This window comes from Chanodichthys erythropterus, chromosome 17 (assembly GCF_024489055.1).
Source record: "Chanodichthys erythropterus isolate Z2021 chromosome 17, ASM2448905v1, whole genome shotgun sequence".
Lineage (NCBI taxonomy): Eukaryota > Metazoa > Chordata > Actinopteri > Cypriniformes > Xenocyprididae > Chanodichthys > Chanodichthys erythropterus.
Window position 1 is genome coordinate 33,979,103 of NC_090237.1, and position 9,599 is coordinate 33,988,701.

The 9,599-nt window shown below is 36.0% G+C and overlaps 2 long non-coding RNA genes across 2 annotated transcripts; both read left to right on the top strand.

The window, feature by feature from the left end:
* Positions 1-498: 498 nt before the first annotated feature.
* On the top strand, positions 499-1,989 carry LOC137005119 (uncharacterized). The gene is made up of 3 exons (XR_010892210.1): positions 499-795; positions 1,408-1,448; positions 1,670-1,989. It is a non-coding gene; the product is annotated as an uncharacterized lncRNA (long non-coding RNA).
* A 2,577-nt stretch (positions 1,990-4,566) lies between these two features.
* On the top strand, positions 4,567-7,562 carry LOC137005339 (uncharacterized). The gene is made up of 3 exons (XR_010892230.1): positions 4,567-5,481; positions 5,888-6,019; positions 7,048-7,562. It is a non-coding gene; the product is annotated as an uncharacterized lncRNA (long non-coding RNA).
* The last annotated feature ends 2,037 nt before the right edge of the window (positions 7,563-9,599 follow it).

Sequence of the window (9,599 nt, forward strand, 5' to 3'; positions counted from 1 at the left end):
TATGCTCTCAATGACAAATGCGGAACAGTTGGTTCATGCATTCATGACCTCAAGACTAGATTATTGTAACGCTCTACTGGGTGGTTGTTCTGCTCGGCTTTTAAACAAACTACAGTTGGTCCAAAATGCGGCAGCTAGAGTTCTTACTAGAACCAGAAAGTATGACCATATTAGCCCAGTTCTGTCAACATTACATTGGCTCCCTATTAAACATCGTATAGATTTTAAAATCTTGCTACTTACTTATAAAGCTCTAAATGGTTTAGCTCCCCAGTACCTAAGTGAGCTCTTAATGCATTATAGTCCTTCACGTTTATTGCGATCTGAGAATTCAGGCCAGTTGATAATACCCAGAATATCAAAATCAACTGAAGGCGGCAGATCCTTTTCCTATTTAGCACCTAAACTCTGGAACAATCTTCTTAGCATTGTTCGGGAAGCAGACTCTGTCAGTTTAAATCTAGACTAAAAACACATCTCTTTGCTCTTGCATACACATAACACATTATCAATACATTAACATTTTTCAAATCCGTTAAAGGATTGTTACGCTGCAATATTTAGGTTGGCCGGAACCGAGAACATTTCCTATAACACTAGATATACCTGTACATCAGAATAAGAATGGCATCTCCGCTAATATCTGTCTCTCTGCTTATCCTGAGGTTTGCCGGGTGCTGGATTCAGGCCGTATCCAGATCAGATGGAGAACCCGTGTCTGGACCTGACTACAACGTAGCCCAGGAGACAATGGGCCTACAGACCCAGCTCTGGCTGCATCTATAATTCAGATTTGTAATCCCCGTATCCGCTTACATATATTTATATATAATCTATTTTTAATCTCTATAATAAAAATGTATAATTCAGATTTTGATCTCCATATCCATTTACATATATTATATATATCTTCCAAGGGGTTTTTTCCCTCCTAGGACTTTTTTTCCCAGTGCTAGCACACTGGGTTTTTCTCCTAGGGGGTTTTTTCCACCCCTGGGAGTCAGCCGACATTGGCTTAATGTAGCACCATCTTGTATATGTTACATATTACCACGCTTGGTTGTACATCTTATTTTTAACCACTTCCCTTTTTCTGTGCTTCTAATATGTAAAGCTGCTTTGAACAATTACCAATTGTAAAAGCGCTATATAAATAAATTTGACTTGACTTGACAAGTTTGAAACAACATGAGTGTGAAAAAGTTTTTTAGTTTGAAAATTTCTTTTAATTCATTGATTTTTAATAAGCTATTATGTTTAATAAGTAATTGTAGCAGAAGTTGTATTTATAGTACAGTAACAATTTAGTAGTTACAGTACAGTAACAATTTAGTAGTTGCAGTGTAAAAGCCTAAAAATAATACTCTTGTCTAATATTTTGCAATAACTGATATTTTGTTTTCACAGACATGTGAAATGGGCCTTTTAAAGTGTGACATGTGCTGCAGGTAAGTTACCTTAAATCTGTTAATCAATGAAAACTTAATTAAATACAACATAACATGTAAAATGAAAGGCCTTGTAAAGTGTGACATTTCATTATATACATGTACTGCAGGTATCCTTGTCTATATAGATCAACGGCCCTCAACGGTTGAATGTAGTTACAGTAAAACAAGTATTAATTATTTTTAACTAACTGATATTTTTCCTTTGTTTTTGTTTACAGATATGTAAATGTGGCCTTGTAAAATGTGTGCCACTTCATTATCTTCCCGGTATGAGTTGCTGAAACATTTTAGACTGAAACATTTCCATTACGGTCGCAACTGCAGGTATCCTTGTCCATATGCAGATTGCCCCTGCACATTAACAAGGTGGAAAAACCTTCTGAGCCACACATATCAAACACACAGGAAGTCAACAACACCACATATTCAGTTGACTACATTCTTTTGTCAGGCATGTGGATGTAAGGAACTGTCAACTGAGAAGGAATACTTTTCTCATGTAAATCATCACCTTAAGCAGTATGAAACCATAACTTGCATGTTTGAAGGATGTATGTTGGAGACAAACATACATGGTACGTACAACTCGCATAAAAATCGTAAACATAATCCCCACACTCTAAGTGATTTTAAGGCTGGTGTTGTGAAATTCTCTCTGTTCAGTCTGATGAATCTGGTACTCCTGTAGATCTTCTGCGGACATAGATTTTGTTACTCTGTCAGATGCAGATACTTCTGAGAAAGATACTTCAGAGGTCTTTCCAAAAATAGTAGAACAAAAAATAGCTTAAATTCTACTTACGTTAGAAAGCATATTTTATGTTCCCTCTACGGCCATTGATGAACTACTTGAAGAACTTCACTTCCTCTTAAGTACTGTGTCTGTGCCTGTAAGTTACAGCAGTCTTTCTGATATTTTTAAAAACAAAGACCTAGAAGTTGATAGTTTAATACTTAAGGAACTAATGTGCTCAGTAAATCCAGTCCTTTGGTAAAAGCAATAGGGAATGATGGTCCACTTGCTACAGCTTATAAAAGAAAGCAGTACTTTAAGGAACTGTTAAATATTGTTGAGCCTGTGGAGTTTATTTTGGACAAAGAAAAAAGCAGGACTTTTCAGTATATACCATTACTGCAGTCTTTGCAGCAGCTACTTGATTGTACTGTAGTGTTAAAAAGTGTCGTAAGTAGCCACAGAACACAGGGAAATCTGCTTGATAATCAGCAGTATCGCTCTATTAGAGACGGTGTGTACTTTAAGGACAACACTCTCGTCAGGAGAGGAGTTGCAAATTTGTTTAACTTCATACATAGATGATTTTGAGCTATGTAACCCCCTCGGTACGTCGCGAAAAAAACACAAATTGTGTGGTGTTTACTGGATTCTAAATAACTTACCGCCCGGCTCTCATTCAACACTCTCTTCAATTTTTTTGAGTATTTTGTGCAAGAGTGACGATGTAAAGATCTATGGCTACAGAAAAATATTAGAGCCACTTCTACAACCCATATGGAAAAGTTATGTGATTCTTATATGTTCTAACCGAATATTATAAGGGACATATATGCTGCAAAAAACACATATAAAAATTGCATAATATTTATGTATTTTCAATCCTATATGTCATATATGTCCCACATATAACTAAAGTCTTACAGATTTTCATGATGTAAAAACAGGTAAATAATACAAATTTAATAGGCCTATGAATATCCACCATATCTCTTAAGATGTGTATAAAACATAGTGCATCAGTATAAGGCTGTACTTTACTCATGTCCTCGCTCTTATCTTGTCCTAAGTGGAGTCCTACGCCTGTCAATCACAGTCATATAATATATAATCATAGACTTTCAATCTCAGATGAAACACATATAAACTACACGCAAGCACATATATTAATTACAAAATTAACATTTTAATTACAAAACTAATTAATTAAATTAACACTTTAACGTGGGATGACACTTGGTGACTTTAGTCGCATTAGCTATGTAAACACAAAAACCATGGACATATTACGTATACAGATACAGATATGTTAAAGGGCCTGAAGAAAAAGTCACACTTGGCTCCTTTGTGGTTAAAAATGACCACCATAGGAAATTAATGGGAAATACGAAAACACACAAAAACTCTGAGAATCTTTTGGTGGTACAAACTACAACTCAACCATTGTGCACAAAAAAAGTGCACAGCAATGAAGGGGTCACGCTCTAAAATATCAAGAGTGCACTAGTGTGACTATAAAACAGAGCAAGTTTTTGCAAATGTGAAATATCAAGAAAATCAAGAATTCAGCCACTATGCAGGAAAAACAGCAAGGAAGAAGTTTACAAGCACAAATGAACTACACTCTAAAAAATGCTGGGTTAAAAACAACCCAAGTTGGGTTGAAAATTGACAAACCCAGCAATTGGGTTGTTTTAACCCAGCGGTAGGGTTAAATGTTTGCCCGACCTGCTGGGTAGTTTTATTTAACTCAACTATGGTTTAAAAATTACTGTATTGCTTAATTAAAATTAACCCAAAGTATGTTGGAAATGAACATTTATTAATGTTCAATGAATAATTATTAAACAATAAACATTTATTAAATTGCTTATTAATAAATTTATATTAATAAACTATTAAACTATTAAATTTATATTAATAAAATATTAAAGCTTATTAATAAACATTCACCTTTTGTATATTATTGTTGTCTCTAATTGCATCTGATTTTTAATTTCCCAACTATTTTGGGTTCATTTTAAGCTAGCCATATAGCAATTTTTAAATAATAGTTGGTTAATTGATGTAACCCGGGTAACCTATGCTACCAGCAAAGAGAAAAAAAGTTAAGAAAAGGAAAAAAAAATCTAGAAGAAAAAGAGATTCATCCAATCACTGATCGTGCTGCAGTGAGAGACACACCTAAGAGCCAATAGTAGCGGCGCATTCATAAGTCCCGCCCACCGGTTGCGCCGGCGCTGCTTTCAGCGTGAGCAGATGAAAGCGAGTCAGAGCAGATCAGCACACTGAGCACAGACGGACCAGACAGTTTCTCCAGAACATCCAGATCTAACTGGAAATGTGATTGAGTGCACTAAAAGTGGAGCTTTTGAAGTCGATGCATGCGTCAGCCTGAAGTGTTGTCGCCGGAGACAGAGAAGAGAGAGAGAGACGGAGCGGATCCCAGCGTGTTGAAACACTGTGAGTAATCTTCCTTGTGTGAATAAAGATATGATTCTATTTTGCTTTAGTGGGCGAAATTTCAGATATTAATCCGAATATAATGTAAATAACATGTCGAAGTTTCTAAAATGATTAATTCTGATCCGTTTTGAGTAAGTTACGGTAGGCCGCGTGCACACGGCGCGAGCTGAACTGATTAGCACATGGGCTAAAGCTAACACGAGTAAACGTGATAATTGTGTCGTGATGAAATGAGATAAAGAGTGATATATGAGTGTCGGTGTGTTTAATAACTGCCTATTAATGTTTAATTTGATTGTCAATTTGAGATATTCATATGATTTATGGTAATGTCTGAATCAAAAATAATATATGGTTTGCTAAATAATGACTAACGGGCGTTTACTGTACATTCAGTTAATCATTAATTACTAGCTTATTTTTGTTTGTTTTTGCATGAATGTGGATCCTTCAAATGTTTAATGAATCTTAATTAACGTCTAATATGTCCTTACTAGCCTTTAAGTTAATCATTAATTACTAGTGTGTATGTGCATAATTGTGGACCCTTAAAAAACGTATTAACATCTGCCTCCCTCCCCTTCAGGTACAGTCATTTTATATATTCATCTGTTTACATTTATTTAGGTAAGAAGACAAATATCTAAGAAAATGAATGTGTATTATTTCCATCTCTTGTTTCTTGTTCCTTGACAGACCCAAAGGAAAAGGACATGAAGGACAAGAGAAATGAATGTCTGTTGATGAGTATCAAGCTCAACCTCGACAGAGACTCAGAAGAGGCTGAAAAAATGGAGGAAAAGAGAAAAATTGAGAAATGACAACAAAAAAGTAAGAAAAAATGCACGTATTAATTATTTTACTGTTGTGGTGAATCAGCAGCCAGCTATCAAACTGTTTGGTGGTTTACTTAAGTAGTTTTTTTTCTGTCTTTACACTTAAAACTTTTAAAATATTGTAGAACTGCTATTGTTTCAATATTATTATTCAACTTGCAATGTAAAGTTTAGACAAAGAATTTAATAATTATTGGTAATTAATTGCATTATCAAATATATGACAAGAAACCTGAAAGTTATCCAACCTCTAACGTCTGGCATGATGACTTTGCAAAATGCATCATTAACATTAAATTCATCAGCTTAGATGACCATAAGTACACATAGGAGGCAGTCGAGTTGGTAAATAGGTTTAAGAGATTGCTTTATCATTTATTTTGCTATATTTTTGTTGCTAGAGCTACCAAATCTGATAAATGAAGTGAAGATGGCCCTGAAGTCTCAGTGTTCGTCAGCATCAGTCAGCTCTGACTTGGATGATGGGACAGGATTTGCCACAGAGTAATTACAAAGCCCTTCCAGCAGAACAGGTAGTGTACTAGTTTATCTAGTCAATGAAGTGCTGAAACCCTGTTGTTGTTATTACTATATTCAAAGTGATCCAGTTGGAGTAAGTTTAGGTTAAAGGATTAGTTGTTTGAAATGAAAATTAGCCCAAGCTTTACTCACCCTCAAGCCATCCTAGGTGTATATGACTTTATTCATTCTGATGAACATAATCTGAGAAATATTAATAAATATTCTGATGCATCCAAGCTTTATAATGGCAGTGAACGGGATCAATGAGTATAAGCTGAAGAAAGTGCCTCCATCCATCATAAACATACTCCACACGTCTCCATATTCAAGTTATGAAGAAAGTGTAAATTGTGATCATGTCAGTTACACTTTTTCAGTAAGTTTAATAGGGAAGGTGTAGGACGTAGCGTAAGCTTTGTGAGCTGCAATAGTTTTACACTTTCTTTGTACGTTGAATACGGAAGGCGGAAGCTAGATATTTTACTTCATAACTTTGTTTAAATAAGGATTTTTTTTTACACACGTATAGCTTCGATTCAGAAGGCCTTTATTAACCCCCTGGAGTAGTGTGGAGTATGGATGGATGTGGATGGAGGCACTTTCTTCAGCCTTATAGTCATTGATCACTATTACTGCCATTATAAAGCTCGGATGCGTCAGGATATTTATTAATATTTCTCAGATTATGTTCATCAGAATGAATAAAGTCATATACACCTAGGATGGCTTGATGGTGAGTAAAGCTTGGGCTAATTTTCATTTCAAACAACTAATCCTTTAACCTAAACTTACTCCAACTGGATCACTTTGAATATAGTAATAACAATAATTTCAAAGTGAAATAATCTTTTAAGTGTCTTGCTCAGTGCCACAATAGTGGCAATTCCTGTCAAATTCACAACTTTCTGGTTCATTTGGAAGTCCAGATCCCCAAACATGCTGCTGTTGATTTGTCTAACTTGATCTGTAGTCATGGACTGTGGGTCACTTTGCTTCCTAACATCAGCAATGTTTTGCCTTTTATTTGTTTGTCTCACAGGAGCAACGTTGCAGAAAGTGTCCTCATGTGGTGCCCACCAGCATTGGTACAGCAAATAATGCCAAACTTACTGAAATTAGAGGGAAGAAAACACAAAAACATCTGAAAACCTTAATGGTCTTTGATTGATAGCCGTGACAGTGTGTTCAAGGTATTTTGTTGTTATTGGGTGTGTGTGTGTTGTCTTCACAAAGTTCAGTTTGATATCAAGTTTTAATTGTAAATTACTCTTGTGGAGTATAATTTGATTGTCTTGTTGATTGTGTTGAAATAAAAGTATTTCTAATGTAAATCTGTGCAAGTAATTGACTGAAATCATATATGATTTGTATATGCAGAGATACTGTAACATTTTATGAAATCATGTAAGATAATTATATGTAGAGATATGAGGAATTAGGTGGAAACATATAAAATCTGTATAAAATTCATATGAGCAAATGATGCAAAATTTAAATAAATCCTATATGATTCAATCAAGAATTTTAAATGATTTGTATAGGAAATTTACTGACATTCATACACATTTTCTACTAAAATCATATACTATTACATACTGTTGTCATGTAAAACTCGTATAAGAATTTTGCAGTATTCATATATGGGATTTTTAGGTCATATAAGTTTTATGTGTGCTTTTTAGTATAAAAATGGCCATAATCGGTCTGATTTTGTATATGTCATGTATTGGACTTATATGAAAAACATAAGGAAATTCTGGCTGATTTGAGTAAGGAAGATAAATGGTTGCTGTATATGAAACATACAGGTTTTTTTCATATGGGAAGACCTTTGTAATTTGGAAGAGCATGGTGTGTTCATCACAAAACTTGGCAGGTTTGTCAAAGGAACAGTCCATAATGTTGTAGCGGATAATTTGGGAGCCCACGGATTGGCTGGTTTTGTGGAGAGCTTTTCCGGACAGTATGTTTGTCAGTTTTGTACTGCTCAGAAAATAGAAATTCATGCGAAGGACGTTCAGTCAGTTGATTTTTTTTGCTGCGAACAAAAGAACTGCATGAAGCACATGTAAAGTCTGCAAACGAAACTGACACAAGTTGCTTTGGAGTAAAAAGAGCTTGTGTTTTGACAGAAAATCTCCACCACTTTCATGTTTGCACAGGCTATCCCCAAGACATCGTCCACGATTTATTTGAGGGTATTGTCCCTCATGAACTGGCACTGTGTTTGAGTGTTCTCATCTCTAAGAAGTACTTCAGTCTTGAATATCTTAACACGCAAATCCTCAAATTTACTTATAAGTGGAGTGACAGAAAAAAATCGACCTCACCTCATACCAAACAGCTTTTCATGTAAGAAGACAACAGGTGGCAACGCTCACGGAAACTGGAATTTAATATGTTTGTTTCCGTTTCTTGTTGGGGTCTTGGTACCAGAGGATGAGCTTGCTTGGCAAGTGTTGTTAGATCTAAAGAAAATTGTGGAATTAGCTGTGGCACCTGTTCATACTGACGAGACAGTTGCATATCTTGATGTGAAGGTGTCTGAACACAGACAGAGACTACTCGAGCTTAACCCAGACATAAAGCTTTTACCCAAACACCACTATCTTGAACACTATGCACACCTAATTAGGTGTTTTGGGCCACTTGTATGTCTATGGACAATGCGTTTCGAAGCTAAACATACCTTTTTAAACAAGTTGCTCGACACACAAACAATTTTAGAAATATTGCACTCACGCTGGCAGCGAAACACCAGCAATTCATCAGTTACCACAGTCTCAGTACATCTGATTTGGTAGTTACAAATGTCTCCACAGTGCAGGTTGATGTGTTGAATAAAGAAGTTGTATTGGCTCTCAGGCAGAAGTATCCAGATATCAGTGAAGTTACTCTTGCAAAAAGTGTCACCGCAAGAGGAATAAACTACCACAATGGAATGATTGTTGCATATGGTTCAACTTCTGGAATGCCTGAAATTGCAGAAGTTCTCCAAATATGCATAAGGGGAGATGAGCTAAGTTTCTTGTTCATTTCACGAGTTCACACTTACAAATAAGTCAGGTAAATTAATTGGTAAACGTATTTGGCGTGCTGTCCGGGGAGAGGGCTCCGAGCTCAGTAATCGGCCCGAACACAGAGTACCCCCCCCTCCTTTTAGATTATATGAAGTAATCCAGAGAGTGTGAGGATACGGTGTGGTGGAGGGATTCTGGAAACTGTCGAGGATCCTTGGGTGAGTTTGACTGTGATTATATACAGGCCTGAACTCATGCCGATTGGGTAGATACGTTGATTACAGATTTTTGACAGCTGGTTGAGATGACGTAATGATTAAGATGATGTAATGATTGGGTATCTTATTTGACTTGTTCCTCCTGAACTACGTTTATAAAACATAATTTCACGAGTTCACACTTACAAATAAGTCAGGTAAATTAATTGGTAAACGTATTTGGCGTGCTGTCCGGGGAGAGGGCTCCGAGCTCGGTAATCGGCCCAAACACAGAGTACCCCCCCAAAAATACAAAATGTTGGCTACGGACAGCAGCCGGGAACTGTAACCCCCCAAAAATATAGAAATAAGGC